General features: G+C 44.0%; 3 non-coding genes and 1 pseudogene across 3 annotated transcripts; 2 read left to right on the forward strand and 2 right to left on the reverse strand.

Annotated features, from left to right (window-relative positions):
* Positions 1–3,892: 3,892 nt before the first annotated feature.
* LOC138227106 (U1 spliceosomal RNA) lies at positions 3,893–4,056 on the reverse strand. Its single transcript, XR_011184831.1, has one exon. It is a non-coding gene; the product is annotated as a U1 spliceosomal RNA (small nuclear RNA).
* Positions 4,057–5,863: 1,807 nt separating this feature from the next.
* LOC138227125 (5S ribosomal RNA) lies at positions 5,864–5,982 on the forward strand. The gene has a single exon (XR_011184846.1). It is a non-coding gene; the product is annotated as a 5S ribosomal RNA (ribosomal RNA).
* Positions 5,983–6,618: 636 nt separating this feature from the next.
* Positions 6,619–6,799, reverse strand: LOC138227111 (U1 spliceosomal RNA; annotated as a pseudogene).
* Positions 6,800–17,647: 10,848 nt separating this feature from the next.
* On the forward strand, positions 17,648–17,719 carry trnag-ucc (transfer RNA glycine (anticodon UCC)). The gene has a single exon. It is a non-coding gene; the product is annotated as a tRNA-Gly (tRNA).
* Positions 17,720–24,467: the final 6,748 nt, after the last annotated feature.

Here is a 24,467-nt window from a genome sequence, read left to right on the forward strand (position 1 = left end):
GCTCCTCTCCTGATTGGATTCAAACAGTACCTTACCAAGGATCTGGGAGTGGCAAATTATTCTCAGGAGGTATTTATTTTTTAAAGGCATTTAAAATTAAGCAATGGTATCTTCATTGTAAATGTTTTTATTTCTTAGCTTAAAATTCACCCATGTGAAATGATGTCAGCCATAAACATCATGACTTTTGTCTGTCAAAATATATTATATAATATATTTCCTACCTGAATCTATTCTACTTAAATTATTACATTATACACAATTTGAGTTCATTTTAAAAAGTAAAAGGTAATGAAAGGAATGCATTTTCATAAGAAAGATAATACCGATATGCATGTGATAATCTTCCTTATATCATGTAGTGCGTCATTTGGACACTTTGTGGGCTTGAAATACAAAGAAAATCATGTTCTATGGTACAAGATAAATACAAAACTTAAGCTTCTTTATAAAGCATAAGCAATCATTTATTACATCGCTTCTTGAATTAAATCTTTTGACAAGAGGTAAGACTTCTGTTACATTTAAACCCATGTTTAGCTGTGTTTTTTAGATTTAACTGAACCAATTTCTGTGTGTGATAATGTCCTTGAATTCTGACAACATCACACTAAATTACATGATATAAAACAGCTAATGTTTCTAGAGATAAAGTTTCTGAGATGCTTCTAATTACTTTTTATTACCAGGGACAGTTTAATTCACCTTGTACAGTACTGTAAGACCAAGATACTTTTTTTAAAAGTTATTTAACATTTTATAGAACTTTGTCTACTATGGCAACATGATGTGCTTGGTGAAACTTGGAAAAATACTGCTTGGCCACTTATCTTAAGATAAAGATAGGATAAAGGTTTATCTTTTGCACCTACCTGACCCCCAGGGAAGGCCAATGCTTTCTAAGTTGATGGTTCCCTACAGTAGACTGTACTTTAATTTCAAAGGTAATGTATATTGACCCAAATCAGTTTTGGAATCCAATCTACTGACGAGATGGAGCACATCCTTTTTTCAGGATTTTAGCATCATACGTTTGGTATATTTAGTCCCTAATGCTGAAAGAAATGATCATAGAACATTTGGACACTTTGTGGGCTTGAAATACAAAGCAAATCATGTTCTATGGTACAAGATAAATACAAAACTTAAGCTTTTATTTTAATTAGATTTGTTTATAAAGCATAAGCAATCATTTATTACATTAATATATGTGAAAATAACATTTTAGCATCATACGTTTAGTATATTTAGTCCCTAATGCTGAAAGAAATGATCATAGAACATGACATCTAACCTTACCTGCGGTGTTTTTAATCCCTATTGCTCAATGCACGGTGAAAGCATTCCATACATGTGTCTGACAATGAGGAATGGGCCCCTGAGACAGTCATTTGCCTGTTTCACAAATGATCGTATTTTACTAGAGATTCTGTTTGGGATTCAGATGTGCATTCGGACAGCAATCCCTTTCAAGAAATGATACGTTCTGGATGAGGTCAAAGGTGCTGGAACACTGTATCTAGGATGTGTTTGCAGAGACTGTGTGTCTCCTGCTTCAACGCAGTGATAAACAGATGTGCTCCTTTAATTTATTGGTACATGCCCAGGGCAGTAAGCAGTCTGAGGATTTATTTCCAGATGGCATAGAGCAGTGAAGCAGTGAAGTAGTGCAAAACACTGGATCATTATATTATTAGAATCTATTCTACTTAAATTATTACATTATACTCAATTTGAGTTCATTTTAAAAAGTAAAAGGTAATGAAAGGAATGCATTTTCATAAGAAAGATAATACCGATATGCATGTGATAATCTTCCTTATATCATGTAGTGCGTCATTTGGACACTTTGTGGGCTTGAAATACAAAGAAAATCATGTTCTATGGTACAAGATAAATACAAAACTTAAGCTTTTATTTTAATTAGATTTGTTTATAAAGCATAAGCAATCACTTATTACATTAATATATGTGAAAATAACATTTTAGCATCATATGTTTAGTATATTTAGTCCCTAATGCCGAAAGAAATGATCATTTGTTTAACATGCACGGGTCTGTCTCAAAGGATGCAGTACTCCTGAAGGGTCTCAAACCCTACATTTCGGATGCCTAGCTGTATCCCTCACATGTGGCACCTCAGAATGACTTCTAACCTTACCTGTGGTGTATTCAGTCCCTATTGCTCAATGCACGGTGTACATACTGCATACATGTGTCTTGAGAATGAGGAATGGGCCCCTGAGACAGTCATTTGCCTGTTTCACAAACAGGGACCTGGACCTAGACCTGGCCCGTACAGGGCTCAAACCCGCGACCTTGGCGTTATTAGCACCATGCTCTAACCAACTGAGCTAACCGGCCTCACGACAGTGCTCCTCTCTGTGCTGCAAAAAATCAAACTCAGGGAATTTCTTTTGTCCTCCTTTGAATAGAAAGCCGTGTAATTCAGTGTACGGGCTTTCTCGTGCAGTTTCATGGTTCTTGTAACCCAAATCCTACACTGGCCTGAAGTGCCCCCCCATTTCACAGCATTTTTCAGCTGATTTAAAATGTACCTAAAGGAGAAGCATTATTGAAGACCATCAATTACCAAGAGCTTTTGTCAAAGGTCTTGGTGGTCATTTTGAATGACCACAGAGCGCTGTGACCTCGGTTTTACATCTCATCCAAAAGACAGCGCCCTTTTACAACACAGCATCTCCGTCACTATACTGGGGAATTGGGACCCGCACAGACCTCAGGGTGAGCGCCCCCCCGCCGGCACCATTAACACCGCTTCCAGCTGGAAGCTTTGTTTTTCCCTGTAGCTCATCCTCATCCAGGTACTGACCTGGCTCACACCTGCTTAGCTTCAGTGGGTTTTTAGTTGCGAGTTGCAAGGGGATGCAAGTGATGGAGCCGCTCGCTGCAAAAGCCACTGGATTGGCCGGGAATCGAACCCGAGCCTCCCGCGTGGCAGGCGAGAATTCTACCACTGAACCACCAATGCTCAGTGCCTGGGCCTTCAAAAAAGACGCTTTTTTGGTGCTCTGTGCAAAACGCGTCGACATCTGCTTCCAGCTGCAAAATGCCATTTGCGGACGCTGAAGAACTTATTTCCAAGGCAGCAGGTACAAGCGATTGGGCGTTTTAAAACCACCAGGAACAGCAAAGAGGCGCGCTTCTTTGCTTGTGCCGAAACACACCGACTGAAGGCGGACAACGTAGTCGGCAGGATTGGAACCTGTGCGGGAAGACCCCAATGGATTTCTATTCCATCGCCTTAACCACTGAGCCACGACTACAGCAAACCCCACCGCCGCTGCGTTCTTGCTACAATCTTACCTGGATCGCGAGGCGCCGGCGGAAGCCTATTTCAAAGTCGTTCTCCGTTTCAAAAAAACATTTCCAAAATACAAGCCTTGCAGACAGACACACCTCAGAGGACTAAAGGGTGGCTTCATGTCGGAATGATAAAGTCTCCCCGTCCGGACATGAAAATGCCACTTTGTTACACACAAAAAAAGAATCAACAACAGAGAAATGCCCACAAGCATTTGAAAAGCCGCACCACGTCGCACTTGAAATAGCTCTTACATTAGTGGTAGACGCAGAAATCGCCTTTTTATTTATGCTCTTATCAAACTGTCAAAGGTTTGCTTTGCGAACGCTGCAGGACATCGCACAATCTCTTTTGAACGGGGACAAACGATTTCTTATGGGGCGCAGTAAGTCCAGACGTTTAAAAAGCTCCACTCATGCCGACGATGCAGCATGAAGAAGCGCAACCTAACGTTTGACAGACAAAAACCGGGCGCCGCGACGAGCAAAATGAAATCGAACTGACAGCACACGGCGTTTCGCGCTGATTCAAAAGTATCTCCCGTATCTGATTATGGACCAAGCACATCAGGGGAGAGCACGAACGCAGTCCCCCACTACCAGAAATTATGCAGTCGAGATTCCCACATTTGGGGAATTCGCAGGGGTCAGCACAGCCGGAGTGCAATGGCCGAGCCTCGCCCTGGGTGAACCTCCTTCTTGATCAAGGTATCTCCCCTGCCAGGTAAGTATGAGTTAAACAGGCCCCTGCAAGCGGCCCGCACCCACAGCACAAATCGCGCAGCCTAGGCCACCTCCTCGCCCCGCACGCCACCGCCTCCTGCTGGGCCCACTCTTTCACACACTCACACGCCACACTAACACTCAAAAGTGTGGGCAAAACGAGAAAACGAGCGCGCCGTTTCCTACACATCTGCAGTCGCCGTTGCGCATTCGCAGCATGTCCCGGGATGCAATTCGGCCTCATTTGCATAACTCCAGACCGGCAGATCGCCACGCAAGCTCGCGACGTGCGCCTGCCACACACCGAACAAACCTTTTCAGCAATTTCCAAAAAACGGGCCTGCTCGCCTGCCCACAAGGCTCCGTCTCTAACCTGCTCTCCAGAGCCTGCTGCCTTCTGTGCTTTTCTCTCGGCACCGCTGCAGTGCACACAACTCCTGCAGCGGGAGGGGGGGAGAAAGTTCCCGCGCTCCGCCGCAGGGAAGGCTCGCTCCGTGCGCACACGTCCTTTCGATGCCAGTCCAACAAGTGCTCCGCATTAGCTGCGACGGGGCTCCGGCGTGTCGCACCTCACCTCACCTCGCACTGCCCCCTCCTTGAATGTCTGCCGCTGGGCATGCCCCGCTCTCCTCCGCCTTATCTTATCGCGTGTGAGCACCGACAATGGCCACAATGCCGGGGAATGGCACCTGTAAAGTGTTAATTGGGGCACAGGAACAGCCCGTCTCGTCTCGGGGGGGCCGGCTTCAGAGACAATACAGCAAACACAGCGGGGCGGGGGAAGAAGACGACACCACACATGCGGTTACATTCAGCTCCGGCGGGAACGAGACATTTGTCGGTCTTTTCAAGTGCCGAGAGCCGAGCAATCCTTCACTTGTATCGTTTCTCCCCGGTGACTAGATCTGGCCCTGCGACTCTCGACTGGGCTCACCCCCGGGGCAGCCCAGCAGGTGTGAGCCTGGCCGGCACCCGGATGGGAGATTCCACCCCGGAAAAGCTCCGGTTGCTGCTTCTCCTGCAAGAGGTGTGACTGGGACCAGTAGGGAGCGCTCACCCTGCGGGCTGTGTGGCTCTCTTACACCCCAGCCTCCTGATGGCGACACTCTGCTGCACAAACAGGCGCCGTCCTTCGGGGGAGGCGTCAAACCGAGGTCCCGACCCTCCTTGGCCATTAGGAAACCCCAGGGCGTCTCTCAAAAAGAGACGCCGGGGGTGTCCCTCTGGTGTTAGTGCTCCCCTTTACCCATCAGTCGGGGTCTCCTCCTAATCCCCGTCTCACCTGTAACAATCAATGACGAGGCCCCCCTGTCCGTGAGATTTAGTACTCGCGCAAGAGACCGGGGGCAGAGCGCGAACGCGGTCCCCCGCCCCCCACAAAGTGCGCGCTCCGGGTTCCCTCTCGGGGCCCTGCAACACAGCGGAAGGGCAGCGAGAAGGAGCCTCTTGCTCTGACGCCACAAGGCCACAAGAGGGCGGAGGCGCCGCGCGCCCGGCCGACGTGTTGGACCGGTGCGCTTTACGTGCTGAAATAAACACGCGAAAGCCCCGAAATGTTTCCAGAGTGCTGTGCACTGGAGGTTTTTGTCTGGTGAAGACTTGCCTGGTGCTCCTCCGTGCAGATTGTTTGTCCTCCTCCAGTGCGGGACGAGCTAACACAAGGGAGCGCATTCGCCAACATCCAGGCACGCAATGCGATTTGGAAAGCAGCTTCTTTCCAAAGAGTTGCACACGAACGATCCTTCAGTCCCGCTCGGGGGGCACGGAACCCCCGCCACACACAGCTTCAAGTAGCGAGTCAGGGGCTGGGGCTTTCGCTTACGGCCACACCACCCTGAACACGCCCGATCTCATCTGGTCTCGGAAGCTAAGCAGCGTCGGGCCTGGTTAGTACTTGGATGGGAGACTGCCTGGGGATACCAGGTGCTGTAAGCTTTTGCTCTCCCGGCCAGCAGGGGTCGCCGTTGGTGCCGTAGGCTTTGGGAGGAAAACCTGCAGGATGGAAAGGTGATCTATAGCCTCATCTCTAGGGATGTTTTGTTGCTGTGGCATGTGTGTGACCCATATTCAAAAAAAAAAACCTGTCTGTAAAACGAATATCGAAGCTGCCTCTAAATCTGCAAATGAAGATGAGTCGATAAACCACTCGTTTTTCGTCTAACTAGACATATATTCATTTGTTACCGATTTCATTCATTGAGCACGGATACAATAGAGGTAAAGCCATTCACTGTTTGACATGTCTGCACTGGTACAGAACCGAGCAATCAGAAAACGGGTGAAACTGTCTTTAGACTCAGCATACAGTACCGAGGCCCCCCATGACCAAATAAAGGCTAACTTCGATAATCAACCTAAAGAACGCAGACTACAGCAAAACGACTGACTTTGAAAAGGGAATGAACGTCCGGAAGGAGTAGTGGAACTAGCTTGAGATGCTTCTCCGGACCCCTAACTAAAAGCCAGCGAGAACCAGCAGCGGCGTCCACTCCTGTCGAACCGGGATCCTTCCGCAGCCACGCAGCTCGTGGTGTCCTAACCCTCTCGTATCTGATTTTGGACCAAGCACATCAGGGGAGAGCGCGAACGCAGTCCCCCACTACCAGAAATTATGCAGTCGAGATTTCCACATTTGGGGAATTCGCAGGGGTCAGCACAGCCGGAGTGCAAAAATGACTCTGTTTTCTCCCCGAGCGAGGAGGAAGGAGAGCATGGCGATGGGGACAGCTGGAACCCCTCCACCCCTCCCTCTACCCCCTTCCTTGAAATGGACTCCGTGAATGCTTTTACTGCTGCCACCCTGATGAAGGCTCATTCAGAGGATGGCTGGCAGGAAATTGGTAAGATGAAAAAGAAAAAGAAGAAGGTAACAGGTGAGACCGAAGAGAAATGTGTTTTGTAAAGACTGGTTCCACTTTCTTATCTAATATGGCTCTAAACATAATTTCTCTTAACACCAGAGGTATCAATGACAGAGTGAAATGCCAGTCTGTCTTTGATTACCTCCAGCAGAGAGAGGGAGATGTGTTGATGTTGCAGGAGTGTGCTTTAGCCTATCAAGAGAGGTATAAAAGCTTTGAAGATAGGTGGGATAAAGGGCCTTCTGTTTGGTCAGGGGACAATAACAACAGAGCCTCTGGCGTGGCTATTCTTTTCAAAGGATGGGCTTTCAAATTGAAAAGTATTCAGAGGGTCATAGATGGCAGGTTGCTGTGTGTGGATGTGGAATGGGGGACCGTTAACCTGCGGCTAATCAATGTGTATTGTCCTACTGACGTGGGAGGAAGGGTGGAGCTACTCAAGGCACTCTCTCCCCTATTGTTATGTAGCACAGACGTGATAGTGGGAGGGGATTTTAATTGTATCTTAGAGCACACAGACAGGCAGTCTAGCTCTCCGATAAAATTGGATTCCAGCTCACTGGCCCTGCAAAACTTAGTTCAAGACTTTAAACTCTCAGACACATATAGATGTATATATCCCACAACTGCAGGATATACATGGTCAGGGAGGAATAGCAGCTCCAGAATTGACTATTGCTTTGTCTCAGAGAGAGTGAAAGTTGTTGGGGTCAATCTTCAGCCTGTCTTCTTCTCAGATCATCAGGCTTTAGGGTGTAGAGTGGAACTCCAGGGCGGGACTGTCTTTGGCCCAGGCCTCTGGAAACTCAACACAAAGCTGCTAGAGAACGAGGGGGTAGTATCCCGCTACAAGGAGAAACTATCACAGTGGCTGTCCTTGCAGTGTCTGTACGGGTCAGTAGGAGAGTGGTGGGAGGAGGTGAAGGTGAGGACAAAGGCCTTTTTCATGGCTGAGGGAAGGAAGGCTGCTGCCAGACGGAGAGGAGTGCTAGCCAGGAAACAGAGGCAGCTGCAGCGTCTCTACATGATGCTGCACAGTGGCTTCGATGTGCTCGAGGATATCACCCTTTTAAAAAAGGAGATCCGGAGCATAGCCGAAGAAAGTAGTCGAGGAGTGCTGTTAAGAAGCAGAGTGCAGTTCTTGGAAGAAAATGAGAAGTGTACTCGCTTCTTTTTCAGGAAAGTGGTAGGCTCCAAGTCTGTCATGGAAAGTGTAGTTGATGAGGAGGGACGAGAGAGAACAGAGCCGAGTGCTATCCTCTCCTGCACCGAGGCCCTCAAGACTGTACAGCTCTACAGAGGTAAAGGATGAAGAAATTCATTTTTTTACCTCAAAGCTAGAAAACGTTTTGAGTGAAGAAGATAGGGAAGTACTTGAGAGGGATTTGACAGTAGAAGAGCTGAGACAGGCTATGGAGAGCTTACAGAAGGGGAAAACTCCGGGTGCTGACGGGCTCCCTAAAGAATTTTATTGCACCTTTTGGGATCTGCTTCAGGATCCGCTACTGCTCCTATTCGAGGGAAGCTATAAGACAGAATTGCTGCCTGACTCCGGCCAAGCCCGCGGAAGCTGGTGTAGTGTGCTCTCACGAGGCACCAGTTCTGTAGGGTTTGGGCATTTACGGGGACAATTATTAATTGTAGCCAAAAATTATTTTTGTGTAAGTCACAAAAATAATTCTTTTAATGGCTTTAGAATCCAACTATGCGATATAACTCAAACAACGCACACACACAGGTACTAATACACGAGGATACATTTATTAATACATAGAATATGCATGTAAACCTAACAGATCTTATCGAGAGGGTTATCAGAATACAAAAGGTATATATTCATTCAGTTACAAAGAGTTACATATATCAAGAGGACATACGTTCAGTATATCATTCATCTAGACCGTTTCATAATTGAACTTGATTACAACTTCTACATTAGATACTCAAAACAAGTACATAACTCTTAAGAATTAAACTGATATCAACTGGTTGGGATAACAATGGAATTCTCGAGCTGTAATGCAGTGAAGTTGAATACTCATCCAATCTCTCGGGATTCAGATCTCCTGTGGGCACAAAGGAACAGTTGCAGGCTGTTGATGTCCAATCCGCACTCTCTGGCTAGGTGCCAGGCTGTAATGTGCTGCTTGCGACGGTGCGCTGCTGATGCTCACTGACCGGCTAGTTAGTGTTGGCTTTAACTAGCAAAGTTTGTGCACAGGAGAAAAGATGACTGTGGGTCCCAGCAGGTCAGGAAGAGGACCGATTCGTTCCTGATGAAGCGCTTGTTCTGAATAGTGATTCAGCTGTCCACAGTTCCGACCTGTTCACGAGGTTTGCTGCTGATGCTAACCTCGGGTGGATCCTCTGGTTATTCGTGGCAACCTCCGCTCTCGACTCTTAGAACAGAGGAAAGTACTGGCACTCGGACACACTGGCCGTTCCGTGGTTGTCCGGGCTGAGTCTCAGGATGGTCAGGAGGCGCGCTGTGAGAATGTCCTGCCCTTGGGAGCCTTCTGCTCCTGGGCCGTCCTGCCATGGAATTGTCTTGCACCCCTGGAATTCTCCTTAGAATTCTCCTACTGGAATAGTCCTACTAGTTCTCCTTCTCCAGGCTCTCTGTTGCCTGTTTTTACCTGGAGGAACTTCAGCTTGTCATTGGCTGAAAGTTTAATGGGCATCAGAGTCCCACATGGGTTACATGGCCCTACCAGTCCCTGACTGGTTGATCAAGGTGAGATATGAGTCACTTACTCCTGACACCTAGGAATGCAATCCAGATGTCCATCTGGCACTCCCTAGACAGATAGGCGCCAATGGATGACCATTGATCATGATAGCCAGGCTTAGCTAAGTGCATCCCCATTTGGGAGCTGTCCCTTATCAAAAGAAAACATCTTTAAATCAGCCTGCATGAATAGTTTCTCTGTGGCTGCACCACAGAGATGAAGAGAGAGATGGGGCCTCATTTGGGAAAGCACAGCAGCCCTTAATTCTGTCTTATTAACAAGCATTGCCTCTACATATCCCCCCTTTTTGAAGGTCACGAGGTCCTGAGGCGTTGTTGCCTTCAAAACAAAACAGAGTTAAGTGATGTCCCTTGTAATTAGAACATTAACCTTAAATGTCCACATTACTCCTCGAGAATTCATACCGGAACCAGCATTGGGAACAAACAGGATGAATAACATCTGGAGTATGTATAAACACGGTAGGAGACATCATCTCAGTCTAGGCATTACAAATCAGGAAGTTCACTGTCAGTATCTGATACCTCTGTAGGCAGATATTTGGGGAAGAGGTAACTTCCTTTCTTTTGAAATGGTACCTTTGACTCATTCGTGCTACCCGGAGTACATCTTGATGTAAGAGTACAGCATTCAGAGTACATTGTCAGTCATGATCCAGCTTCCCAGCAGCAGTGTTACAATAACACCGGTTCCTGTTCCCAGCCCCCCTGATGAACCATGACACCTGTGTTGGGCACCTGCCAGGGTGGTTTGGAGGTTTGTTCCATTAAAGCAAACTAACTACCTGTACGTCTTCAGTGCTTACTGTTTCTTGGATTTCTATCCAATTCAATAGTGTGGCACCTGAAGGCATCCACGACCTCAAGTTTGGTCTTATGTTGTCTGGTTCCAGACCGTACAGTGTTAAGTAACCATGCTGTACTATGGCCTCCTTGGGAACTTGCAGGAAACTGTTGGTTAGGTAGCTGCATTGTGGTAGCTGTATCATGCCTGTCACAAGTTATAGTGACAGTTAAATGTCAGTGTGGTGCAGCTTGTAAAATCCTTTTCCACATTTGTGGTTTGTTGATGTTTTTTCTGTCTGCCAAAGTTGTATTTTGACATCCGGACTGGGGGACTTTATCATTTGAACGTGAAGCCAGCCTTAAACCCTCTGAGGCGTGTCTGTCTGCCGGCACGAATCTTGTGAAAGGTATTTTTTTTTTTTTAACGGAGAGCGACTTTAAAAAGGTTTCCGCAGCCACCTCGCACTCCGTGTTAGATTATAGGAGAAATGCGGCGGCAGCGAGCTCGCTTTTGTCATGGCCGAGTGGTTAAGGCGATGTACTCGAAATGCGTTGGGGACTCCCCGCGCAGATTCGGAACTTGCCGACTCCGGCGTCTGCCGCACGTCGCCTTGTGCCTGCGCGGCAAAGGCAAAGTGCCGCTTCTCCTTTCCCGGTACTATAAAAACGCTAAATCGCTTGGCCCCGCTGCCATGGAAAGCAGTTCCTCAGATTACCACACATTCTGCGTTCGCACCTCTGGTGCTCTACTTATGCCTTTGAAAACCCAATGAATAAAGCTGAAAGAACCGACACGATATGTAGGTGCTCGTAAAGCACGCAGTAAAGAACTGTTAACAGCAAGGGTTTCAGTGGGTTAACTGAGGAGAAGGCGTGATCGCTAATTGTTGACTTTTTATTTGGTGTTAGAAACACTCTTACTGTGCATGACGTGCAACAAATGTAGCCACAGAAATTGCATCACGCTTTCATGTATGCTATTGCAGACACCAACATTGCCTAGATAGAAAACCGAAATAGCCGTGGGTTTGCTTGCTGGTCTGAAGGATCTCTCTTCGAATCTCTATCATTTGTCAATGGAAGTAAAAGGCGCCGCAATCTCATACGTTCAGAATCAAACCCGCAGCTGTTGTTCGACTTTATTTCTTGACTAATTACAACTGAGTGTCGCATGAGCAGTTACGTAAACTTGTCTGGTATATTTGAACACAAATGCCGTTCTTCAATTAAAACTAACAGTACATTGTCAGGAACATTCAGTTCTATACAAACAAGAGACAGACAAGAGAATATTTCTACCTTCCATGTGGACTACGTGTTGACTTACTGATCGGAATAATTGAAAAGTTCGGGTTCATAGCCGATGCAGTGCGTACAAATTAGAACAACAGCAACGCTGAGCTCTCAGCACCGTACTGAGCCCAGGTGTTTTTCTAAAGCTGTCAGGTGCAGTTCATTTACATGAAGGAAATCTCTTACTGGGTACGATTACAATACAGTAAGTAGCACAGGCTACTTAGGGAGTAGCCTGATGCGTTTAAAAACGACCCGAGCCAGGCAGAAGTCGAACCTACAATCTCCTGATCCGTAGTCAGACGTGTTATCCATTGCACCACTGACCCTGGTGCAACACTGCAGGACTGCAACCCGGTGAGCTCAGCACTGCAACTAGTAAAATACCCCCGGTCCATTCTTTTCCAAAAGTGAGAAACACCTGTTTTCTACATTTTGTCTGTTTTAAAACCATATCTCTTTAAACCAAACCAAGAGTTTGTCTTTTGCACTGATATTCTGATTCATTTCGATTTCAAAGAAAAAAAAAACATTACCTTCCAAAGCATCATAAAATTGTCCCTTCCTCCAGACTCTACTTCTCTCTTGTAGTAGTACAGCAGACCTTTCCAGGTGAGAAGATCACAGAGTCCGAAATGAGCTTCCTCCATCAAGCAAAGTACCTGAACATGACTCTGTCATCATAAAAGCGCCCCTGTAATAAAGAAATTCAATCTGAAATCAAGAGGGCAGTTGCCTACTGAAATACAAGAAGTCATCAATTTTAACCTAGCAACACATTAAAGGCTGCATCTATACAAGTACGATTCTAGAAATGCTCACCAGATTACGTTTTAAGAAGGAACTGCGCTTCAGGTTCTGCCGAGATCTTAACTCGGATGGCAGGATTCAGAGTCCGGAGTGCGGACTGATTGCGCACGGAGGGTCCATATACTGTGGATCCCTCAGTGATCTTCCGCGTGTTCAAACAGCCAGCGTGTGACTCCCCTGTCCCCGTGACCTCATTGCTCTGCTCTCTCCTCTGTGCAGCCGAGCCCGATTCACGGTAAAGTGAAAAAAAATATGCCCTCAACGTGAGATTTACTCTGGAGCGAGGATAGATGTTACCTTTTTATCATTGAACAGGATGTATGTGATGTGGCGACTAGGTTCAATTTTGTATCCTCTTTAAAAGATTAAGGACTGGGGTGAGCGTGATTTACCACCCTTTCAGCTAAGAACCCGACGTGCGCACCGTTTAAGCTGCATAGACTCGGTCGTTTAACTCTTCTCCATTAGCAGGGTTAAGGTTAAAGAAAAAAAACATTGCTGACTTCTTTTTTTTTTGCCAGCTGCTAGCGCTGATTAGCAAGGTTTGTATTTCATGTTTTGCAACTTGCATCCATTTTAAGAAAAACAAGTCATGTTAAAGACAGGAAATGAATACTTGCATTTAATTAAGTCTAGCCGTAGGTGGTTATCCACTGGGATTCAGACCCAGGGCCGCCTGTTTACTAGACAGGCGCTTTAACCAACTAAGCCACAGCGCCCCGGGAGTGCTGTCCTTTTGCAGCCACTTGGACACACCACTCAGCCACATCTGCATTCGGTGTGTGCTCCGCCTGCTCGCTGAGCAAGTTGCCACCTTTACATACAATAGCAACATCGACACCAAGAGAAAGGATGACAAATGGCTTTTATCTGGAACTTTTCATGTCCAAGGAGCTCAATGTGCTTTCTGTGTACAACAGGGCCACTGAACTCCACGCTGGCCACTGAACCACAGCAGTGGCTTGCTGGCTTGACATCTCCCAAGGAAAATGTTGAAATCGCATGTGGAACAGGAAAATGACCCTCGAGTATGAGGGAAAAAAAAGAAAAAGATCATCTGGAGCACGCCAACCCAGTTGGGACAGCCCAGTTTTGTTGATGAGGTGGCCGAGTGGTTAAGGCGATGGATTGCTAATCTATTGTGCTTTGTACGCATGGGTTCAAATCCCATCCTCGTCTGTTTCCATTCTGTTTTTGATCCCTATTGCTCAATGCACAGTGAAAGCATTGCATACATGTGTCTGACAATGAGAAATGGGCCCCTGAGACAGTCATTTGCCTGTTTTACAAATGATCGTATTTTACTAGAGATTCTGTTTGGGATTCAGATGTGCATTCGGACAGCAATCCCTTTCAAGAAATGATACGTTCTGGATGAGGTCAAAGGTGCATCATTTGGACACTTTGTGGGCTTGAAATACAAAGAAAATCATGTTCTATGGTACAAGATAAATACAAAACTTAAGCTTTTATTATAATTAGATTTGTTTATAAAGCATAAGCAATCATTTATTACATTAATATATGTAAAAATAACATTTTAGCATCATACGTTTAGTATATTTAGTCCCTAATGCTGAAAGAAATGATCATAGAACATTCCTTCTAACCTTACCTGCGGTGTTTTTGATCCCTATTGCTCAATGCACAGTGAAAGCATTGCATACATGTGTCTGACAATGAGAAATGGGCCCCTGAGACAGTCATTTGCCTGTTTCACAAATGATCGTATTTTACTAGAGATTCTGTTTGGGATTCAGATGTGCATTCGGACAGCAATCCCTTTCAAGAAATGATACGTTCTGGATGAGGTCAAAGGTGCTGGAACACTGTATTTAGGATGTGTTTGCAGTTATTCTGTGTTTCTAGCTTCAACCCAGTGATATATATATATATATGCTCACTGATTTTTTGGTACATGCCCTGGGCAATAATCATTATGAGGATTTATTTCCATATGTGCTAGAGGTAGTGTTGTGAAATTCTTCAACACACTGGAACGCAGGTTTAAACCTGCACTCTTACTCCTTAAATACCAACAAATGCAGATATGTAGCAATCATATTGTAGCTGACACTCATTTGCCTGTTTCACAAATGATCATATTTTACTAGAGATTCTGTTTGGGATACGGATGTGCATTCTGACAACAATCTCTTTCAAAAAATGATTTTACCTTATCGCAGCTTTGCCCCTCTTGCCTCTTTGGAAAATATCTCCATCTTCTGGTCGTTGTTGGTAATGTCTAGACAATATCTCCATCTTGTGGTCGTTGTTGGTAATGTCTAGACAATATCTCCATCATGTGGTCGTTGTTGGTAATGTCTTCTTATGCCCTTTTTTATTTCAATTCTTTATTGATTCTAGAATCTCTACAATAGAGCTGAAAATATCAGTTTTGTAGCAGACAATATGACATTAGTTATAGTCCAATTAAGACTTTATTACCCTGTTTGTAACATAACAAATTAAAATTGATTAAAACTAAGTTTGGAACACCAGGGAACATAAAAAATGATTTTTAGGAAAACCATGAGGTTCTCTGTGTCCGATGCCTGCAAGGGGAGAAAGCTAGAATCCTTTGCTTTTTCAAAATTTGAAAATAAACATCATATAACAACAGCTTTCATTTCTAGGAGTGAAAAATAACCATTTTTGAAGACATATTAGTTTCTAAAACACTACAATAAAGTTAAAAACATCCGTTTTATATTACTTTTAGTATTTTTAGTGAAATTAGTCATTTATTGCACTATTTTTAATATAATCTCTAATTAAAAGTGAATAGAATTAAGTTTGGAGCAACAAGGAACACAAAAAAAAAAGATTTTATGGAAAAAAATGGTCTTCTGTGCCAGGTGCCTGCAAGGGGAGAAAGCTAGAATCCTACCCAGGCTCCTGGAGCTCTGTCCTGGCTAAAGGAGGGTGAATCCATCCCCTTCAAAGCTCCATGAAAAAATGATCATTTAAAATTTGAAAAAAAAACATCATATAACAACAGTTTTCATTCATAGGAGTGAAAAACAACAATTTTTGAAGACATATTAGTTTCTAAAACACTACACTAGCCAGCAGCCATATCACCCTGCAACTCACAACTGGCAACCCACTGAAGCTAAGCAGGTGTGAGCCTGGTCAGTACCTGGATGGGAGACCTCCTGGGAAAAACTAAGGTTGCTGCTGTTTTTCACTAAGTGGGGCCAGCAGGGGGCGCTCACCCTGTGGTCCACGTGGGTCCTAATGGCCCAGTATAGTGATGGGGACACTATACTGTAAACAGGTGCCGTCCTTCGGATGAGACGTAAAACTGAGGTCCTGACTCTCTGTGGTCATTAAAAATCCCAGGGCGTTTCTCGAAAAGAGTAGGGGTGTAACCCCGGCGTCCTGGCCAAATTTCCCGTTGGCCTTAACCAATCATGGCCTCCTAATAATCCCCATCTATGAATTGGCTTCATTACTCTCTGCTCTCCTCCCCACTAATAGCTGATGTGTGGTGAGCGTTCTGGCGCACTATGGCTGCCGTCGCATCATCCAGGTGGATGCTGCACATTGGTGGTGGAGGGGAGACCCCATTACCTGTAAAGCGCTTTGAGTGGAGTGTCCAGAAAAGCGCTATATAAGTGTAAGCAATTATTATTATTAATTACAATAAAGTTGAAAACATCCGTTTTATATTACATTAATTTTTATGAAATTAGTCATTTATTGCACTATTTTTAATAAAATCTCTAATTAAAAGTGATTAAAATTAAGTTTGGAACAACAAGGAACACAAAAAAAAAAGATTTTAAGGAAAAAAATATTGTCTTCTGTGCCAGGTGCCTGCAAGGGGAGAAAGCTAGAATCCTACCCAGGCTCCTGGAGCTCTGTCCTGGCTAAAGGAGGGTGAATCCATCCCATTCAAAGCTCCATGAAAAAATGATATTTTTAAATTTGAAAAAAAAAAACATTATAGAACAACATCTCTTGGTCCACAGAGTGCAAAAATCCAACTTTGAAGAAAATCCATTGACTGATCCCCGAATCCTGAAGTTTCTTCGCATGATATCGGGCTTGCAACCACTTTCTGGAAAATGATGAAAAATGCCAAAAATGAAAAAAAAGTTATCAATTCTAGAGCCTAAGAGGAAAATAAGACAAATGTATATCTCCAAATAATTTTATGTGCTTCAGAAGAGCCCAGGAAAGTTTTTTGCATACATGAAACCACGCCCGTTTGCACGTAAGCAGACATGGTTGCACACACGACTGCATGAAAGCACGCGTGCATGCAAAATCATCCTGTTAAGCATTTGAAAAGCCGCACCACGGCGCACTTGAAATAGCTCTTACATTAGTGGTCGACACAGGAATCGCCTTTTTATTTACGCTCTTACCAACGCGATGGAAAGCAAAACAAAGCAAAGCAGAGCAAAACAAAACGAACAAACGCAAAACCCTCACGTCCCGCACTTGCATATAACGCCGTTACGTGTCCAAGCAGTATTGTACGTCATCCTAGCACTGCACCCCGGGGCGTACGGTATATGGGAATGAGCACACGCCACGAATCGTCTGAAATCACTCCCTACAGCTGTAAGGCGCCTTGAAGCGTGCACCCCCAACATTCTTCTTTGCGCATCTGTGAAAGGTAAACTCTTGAGCAAACTCTGAACCAGCTCTAAGGAAACTAATCCGATTAGACGTTACTTTGACTCATCCTTTAACAGTTTTCAGTCTCTGTCTTTAAACACCTTGCTCAGTCACATTCAAGCCACAAGTACTCTTCTCGGATGTTGCACAAACAAATCCTAATGTCTTGAAAGCATTGCAGCATGTTTGTGTCCCACTTCCCGTGGCTGCAGGACGACTGACACGAACGGACAAACTCAATCTGTGGCGTTTAGCGTGACATAGTCTTGCAGGCATCGTGCTGTCTTACTGCAATACTATACCACTTGAGGAAACAGTCCATCTGGCCATGAAACTCATTTGAACGTCTAGCTACAGCAACTAACAATAACATGATTTATTCAGGATGTGTGGAATCAGCACGTCCCGGAGACAGCTTCTGAAATCGTGAGCATTCTCTGGTGGTGTCCTGGAGGGCTCCCCCAGGCATGTGTTGGTGGTATAGTGGTGAGCATAGCTACCTTCCAAGCAGTTGACCCGGATTCGATTCCCGGCCAACACAGTGGCAAGTGTTTTCAAATGCTGTCACAAGCCTTGGATTGTGACAAGCGAAGCCTTTTGAAAAAGCTAAAGCACTGCAAAACGGAATTGAAGGAGAATCTTACAGGGGATTCTGAGCGGTGTCTAAATAAATAAATTCACAGCGTCCGCGGATGGCATTTTGCAGCTGGAAGTAGATGTCGACGCTTTTTGCACACAGCACCAAAAAAGCGTCTTTTTTGAAGGTACAGGCATTGAGCATTGGTGGTTCATTGTTAGAACTCTCGCCTGCCATGCAGGAGGCTTGGTTTCGATTCCTGGCCAATGCAGTGGCTTTTGCAGCAAACGGCTCCATCACTTGCATCCCATCTTTTGCAACTCTCAACTGAAAACCCACTGAAGCTAAGCAGGTGTGAGCCAGGTCAGTACCTGGATAGGGTGAGCTACAGGGAAAAACAAAGCTTCCGGCTGGAAGTGGTGTTAATGGGGCCAGCGGGGAGGCGCTCACCCTGAGGTCTGTGCGGGTCCCAATCTCCCAATATAGTGACGGAGAAGCTGTGTTGTAAAAGGGCGCTGTCTTTTGGATGAGATGTAAAACCGAGGTCATAGTGCTCTGTGGTCATTAAAAATGACCACCAAAACCTTTGACAAAAGCTCTTGGTAATTGATGGTCTTCAATAATGTTTCTCCTTTAGGTACATTTAAAATCAGCTGAATAATGCTGTGAAACCATGAAACTGCATGAGAAAGCCCGTACACTGAATTACATGGCTTTCTATTCAAAGGAGGACAAAAGAAATTCCCTGAGTTCGATTTTTTGCAGCACAGAGAGGGGCACTGTCCTGAGGCCGGCTAGCTCAGTTGGTTAGCGCGTGGTGCTAATAATGCCAAGGTCACGGGTTCGAACCCCGTATGGGCCATGTCCTTTTCTCCTCTCTTACCAAAGCTGTTAGGTTCCTTTCCGTGGTGAGATGGGTTGTCCTGCAACGCTGCCACACAGTCCCGACAGACAAGAGTGTTGTGGGAGAAGAGAAAAGTGTTTGAAGATTTAAGAGTGTCTTAGGTGGAGCCAAAATCAAGTGTCACAAATGCAAGTGGGAAGATTTCCAATGTTTAATATGGTCAAAATAAGCGGAAGTTACCAGCTGGTCCGGCACAGTCTGCCATGCTTTTGTCATATACTGTAAAGTGGTGTCGAACTGGAGCCTCACCATTTGCATATGTGAGGCTCCAGTTATACATCGATTGTCACATTAAATGACAAAAATGAAGAGAGGTAAAGCAGCTGGAGAGGTTCTCTTACAACTTTTGAGCTGACACAGTTTTGGAAAATGTTTCCTTCACGCTGCACTGTACAATATAGGCAGCCAAGAGTCTCCAAAACAAAACAGAATTGACAGATAGGAGAAAATTCCCACTCGTCCTGAAGTTCCCAAAATCCAGCACTGAGCGTAAACAAAGTGTCTAAGTAGTGTGGGAATGTTAAACCTAACCCTAGCTGGAGTTTGAGCAATCCAGCACTGAGAGTAAAAAGATGAGTCAAAGTAACGTCTAATCAGATTAGTTTCCTTAGAGCTGGTTCAGAGTTTGCTCAAGAGTTTACCTTTCACAGATGCGCAAAGAAGAATGTTGGGGGTGCAGGCTTCAAGGCGCCTTACAGCTGTAGGGAGTGATTCGAGACGATTCGTGGCGTGTGCTCGTTCCCATATACCTTACGCCCCGGGGTGCAGTGCTAGGATGACGTACAATACCGCTTGGGCACGTAACGGCGTTATATGCAAGTGCGGGACGTGAGGGTTTTCGTTTGTTCGTTTTGTTTTGCTCTGCTTTGCTTTGTTTTGCTTTCCATCGCATTGGTAAGAGCGTAAATAAAAAGGCGATTCCTGCGTCTACCACTAATGTAAGAGCTATTTCAAGTGCGGCGTGGTGCGGCTTTTCAAATGCTCAACAGGATGACTTCGCATGCACGTGTGCTTTCATGCAGTCGTGTGTGCAACCATGTCTGCTTATGTGCAAATGGGCGTGGTTTCATGTATGCAAAAAACTTTCCTGGGCTCTTCTGAAGCACATAAAATTATTTGGAGATATACATTTGTCTTGTTTTCCTCTTAGGCTCTAGAATTGATAACTTTTTTTAGGATTCTAGCTTTCTCCCCTTGCAGGCATCGGGCACAGAGGACCTCATGGTTTTCCTAAAAATCTTTTTTTTTGTGTTCCTTGTTGTTCCAAACTTAATTTTAATCACTTTTAATTAGATATTTTATTAAAAATAGTGCAAAAAATGACTAATTTCACTAAAAATAATGTCATATAAAACTGATGTTTTTAACTTTATTGTAGTGTTTTAGAAACTACTATGTCTTCAAAAATGGTTATTTTTCACTCCTAGGAATGAAAGCTGTTGTTATATGATGTTTATTTTCAAATTTTGAAAAAATCAAAGGATTCTAGCTTTCTCCCCTTGCAGGCATTGGACACAGAGAACCTCATGGTTTTCCTAAAAATCATTTGTTATGTTCCCTGGTGTTCCAAACTTAGTTTTAATCAATTTTAATTTGTTATTATGTTAAAAACAGGGTAATAAGTTTCTAATTGGACTATAAATAATGTCATATTGTCTGCTATAAAACTGATGTTTTCATCTCCATTGTAGAGATTCTAGAATCAACTAATAGAGAATTAAAATAAAAAAGGGCATAAGAAGACATTACCAACAACGACCATAAGATGGAGATGTTGTCTAGACATTACCAACAATGACCACAAGATGGAGATATTGTCCAAAGAGGCAAGAAGGGCAAAGCCGCGATAAGGAGATTGCTGTCAGAATGCACATCCGGATCCCAAACAGAATCTCTAGTAAAATATGATCATTTGTGAAACAGGCAAATGAGTGTCTGCTACAATATGATTGCTACATATCTGCATTTGTTGGTTTTTAAGGAGTAAGAGTGCAGGCGGTTTAAACCTGCGATCCAGTGTGTTGAAGTATTTCACAACACTACCCCTAGCACATCTGGAAATAAATCCTCATAATGATTATTGCCCTGGGCATGTACCAAAAAATCAGTGAGCATATACATATATCGCTGTGTTGAAGCTAGAGACACAGAATAAGTGCAAACACATCCTAAATACAGTGTTCCTGCACCTTTAACCTCATCCAGAATGTATCGTTTTTTGAAAGGGATTGCTGTCAGAATGCACAACTGAATCCCAAACAGAATCTCTAGTCAAATATGATCATTTGTGAAACAGGCAAATGAGTCTCTCAGGTGCCCATTGCTCATTTTCAGACACATTTATGCAATACTTTCACCATGCGTTGAGCAATAGGGATTAAAGATACCAGAGGTAAGGTTTAAAAGTGATTCTGAGGTGCAACACATCAGCGAAACAGCTAGGCATCTGAAATGCGGGGTTTGAGAGCCCTTCAGGGAACACCATACCCTAAAGGTACCAGAAGTCCACTAGTATAAGCATTAAGTCACTGTCACCCCTGTTGCAATGTGATTGCTACATATCTTCATTTCTTTGGTTTTTAAGGAGTAAAAGTGCAGGGGGTCTAAATCTGCGATCCAGTGTGTTGAAGTATTTCACAACACTACCTGTAGCCCGTCTGGAAATAAATCCTCATTCTGATTATTGACCCGGGCATGTACCAATAAATCACTGAGCATATATATATATATCACTGTGTTGAAGCTAGAGACTTGTATGTAATAATATGATGCTAAAATGTTATTTTCACATATATTAATGTAATAAATGATTGCTTATGCTTTATAAACAAATTTAATTTAAATTAAAGCTTAAGTTTTGTATTTATCTTGTACCATAGAACATGATTTTCTTTGTATTTCAATCCCACAAAATGTCCAAATGACGCACTACATGATATAAGGATGATTATCACATGCATATCGGTATTATCTTTCTTATGATAATGCATTCCTTTCATTACCTTTTACTTTTTAAAATGAACTCAAATTGTGTATAATGTAATAATGTAAGTAGAATAGATTCTAATAATATAATGATCCAGTGTGTTGCACTACTTCACTGCTTCACTGCTCTATGCCATCTGGATATAAATCCTCAGACTGCTTACTGCCCTGGGCATGTACCAATGAATTACAGGAGCACATCTATTTATCACTGCGTTGAAGCAGGAGACACACAGTCTCTGCAAACACATCCTAAATACAATGTTCCAGCACCTTTGACCTCATCCAGAACGTATCATTTCTTGAAAGGGATTGCTGTCCGAATGCACATCTGAATCACAAACAGAATCTCTAGTAAAATACGATCATTTGTGAAACAGGTAAATGACTGTCTCAGGGGCCCATTGTCCTCATTGTCAGACATATGTATGCAATGCTTTCACCGTGCATTGAGCAATAGGGATTAAAAACACCGCAGGTAAGGTTAGATGTCATGTTCTATGATCATTTCTTTCAGCATTAGGAACTAAATATACTAAACGTATGATGCTAAAATGTTATTTTCACATATATTAATGTAATAAATGATTGCTTATGCTTTATAAATAAATCTCATTAAAATAAAAGCTTAAGTTTTGTATTTATCTTGTACCATAGAACATGATTTTCTTTGTATTTCAAGCCCACAAAGTGTCCTTTGATCTCTATTCTGTGGTAATCCACGATGACCCCGTTCTTCAGGTGATTCATCATGTCCTCCCTCTCCTGTTGAGAGGCCATCCTGATCTCTTCTGCCGTGGCGTGCTTCAAACACGCCCTCTTCAACTTAGCAGGAAGCTGATCAAAAGTATTCAGGCACATCTTGCACACCAGGGGAATCCTCGCGGGTTTCCTTTGAAAATAAATAATACCATCTGTGTATAGAAACAAGCTAAGACTGATTTATAAAATTATCCTTAAAATTCTCTCTCATAGTTTGAGCATAATGATTTTATTGCATTTATATAAGAATTGCTCATTGCTCCAAAATAAATAATGGTTTCATAAAAAATTGAACACTTACTTGGTCTCAGTCACAGACTTTCAAATAGAAGCCATTGTGGAGTTCATCAACTGCAGGTCCTAGAATTGGGGAAGGAATTTTAAAAGAGAAATTGAATTACAATACAGAAGGAATGGCTGAGGGTTCACTGAAATATATAAATATACAAATTCCAAAGACTGAGTCCATAAAGAAACAACTACTTTTCATTTTCAGTATAAGAAAAAAAAACATTATCTTCCAAAGCATCATAAAATTGTCCCTTCTTCCAGACTCTACTTCTCTCTTGTAGTAGTATAGCAGACCTTTCCAGGTGAGCAGATCACAGAGTCCGAAATGAGCTTCCTCCATCAAGCAAAGTACCTGAACATGACTCTGTCTTCATAAAAGCGCCCCTGTAATAAAGAAATTAAATCCAAAATCAAGAGGGCAGTTGCCTACTGAAATACAAGAAGTCATCAATTTTAACCTAGCAAAACATTAAAGGCTGCATCTATTCAAGTGCGATTCTAGAAATGCTCACCAGATTACGTTTTAAGAAGTAACTGCGCCTCAGGTTCCGCCGAGATCTTAACTCGGATGGCAGGATTCAGAGTCCGGAGTGCGGACTGATGGCGCACGGAGGGTCCACATACTGTGGATCCCTCAGTGATCTTCCGCGTATTCAAACCGCCAGCGTGTGACTCCCCTGTCCCGTGACCTCATTGCTCTGCTCTCTCCTCTGTGCAGTCGAGCCCGATTCACGGTAAAGTGAAAAAAAAGATGCCCTCAACGTGAGATTTACTCTGGAGCGAGGATAGATGTTACCTTTTTATCGTTGAACAGGATGCATGTGATGTGGCGACTAGGTTCAATTTTGTATCCTCTTTAAAAGATTAAGGACTGGGGTGAGCGTGATTTACCACCCTTTCAGCTAAGAACCCGACTTGCGCACCGTTTAAGCTGCATAGACTCGGTCGTTTAACTCTTCTCCGTTAGCAGGGTTAAGGTTAAAGAAAAAAAAACATTGCTGACTTCTTTTTTTTTGACAGCCGCTAGCGCTGATTAGCAAGGTTTGTATTTCATGTTTTGCAAGTTGCATCCATTTTAAGAAAAACAAGTCGCGTTAAAGACAGGAAATGAATACTTGCAAGTCTAGCCGTAGGCGGTTGTCCGTAAGGACCAGTTCTGTTTGAGAAGACAGAACAAAGAAGGCACCACCGGGATTCAAAGCCAGGATCTCCTGTTTACTAGACAGGCATTTTAACCAACTAAGCCACGGCACCCCAGGAGCACTGTCCTTTTGCAGCCACTTGGACACAACACTCAGACACATCTGCATTCGGTGTGTGCTCCGCCTGCTCGCTGAGCAAGTTGCCACCTTTACATACAATAGCAACATCGACACCAAGAGAAAGGATGACAAATGGCTTTTATCTGGAACTTTTCATGTCCAAGGAGCTCAATGTACTTTCTGTGTACAACAGGGCCACTGAACTCCACACTGGCCACTGAACCACAGCAGTGGCTTGCTGGCTTGACATCTCCCAAGGAAAATGTTGAAATCGCATGTGGAACAGGAAAATGACCCTCGAGTACGAGGGAAAAAAAAGAAAAAGATAATCTGGAGCGCGCCAACCCATGTCCGGACAGCCCAGTTTCGTCGACAAGGTGGCTGAGTGGTTAAGGCGACGGACTGCTAATCCATTGTGCTCAGCAGGCATTGGTTCGAATCCCTTTCTCATCGCTCTCCATGTCTGACACGTGTGCCTGTTCGACGTTGGCCCTCCTGTTGTTTGCTC

This window comes from Lepisosteus oculatus, unplaced genomic scaffold (assembly GCF_040954835.1).
Source record: "Lepisosteus oculatus isolate fLepOcu1 unplaced genomic scaffold, fLepOcu1.hap2 HAP2_SCAFFOLD_239, whole genome shotgun sequence".
Taxonomy (NCBI): Eukaryota; Metazoa; Chordata; class Actinopteri; order Semionotiformes; family Lepisosteidae; genus Lepisosteus; species Lepisosteus oculatus.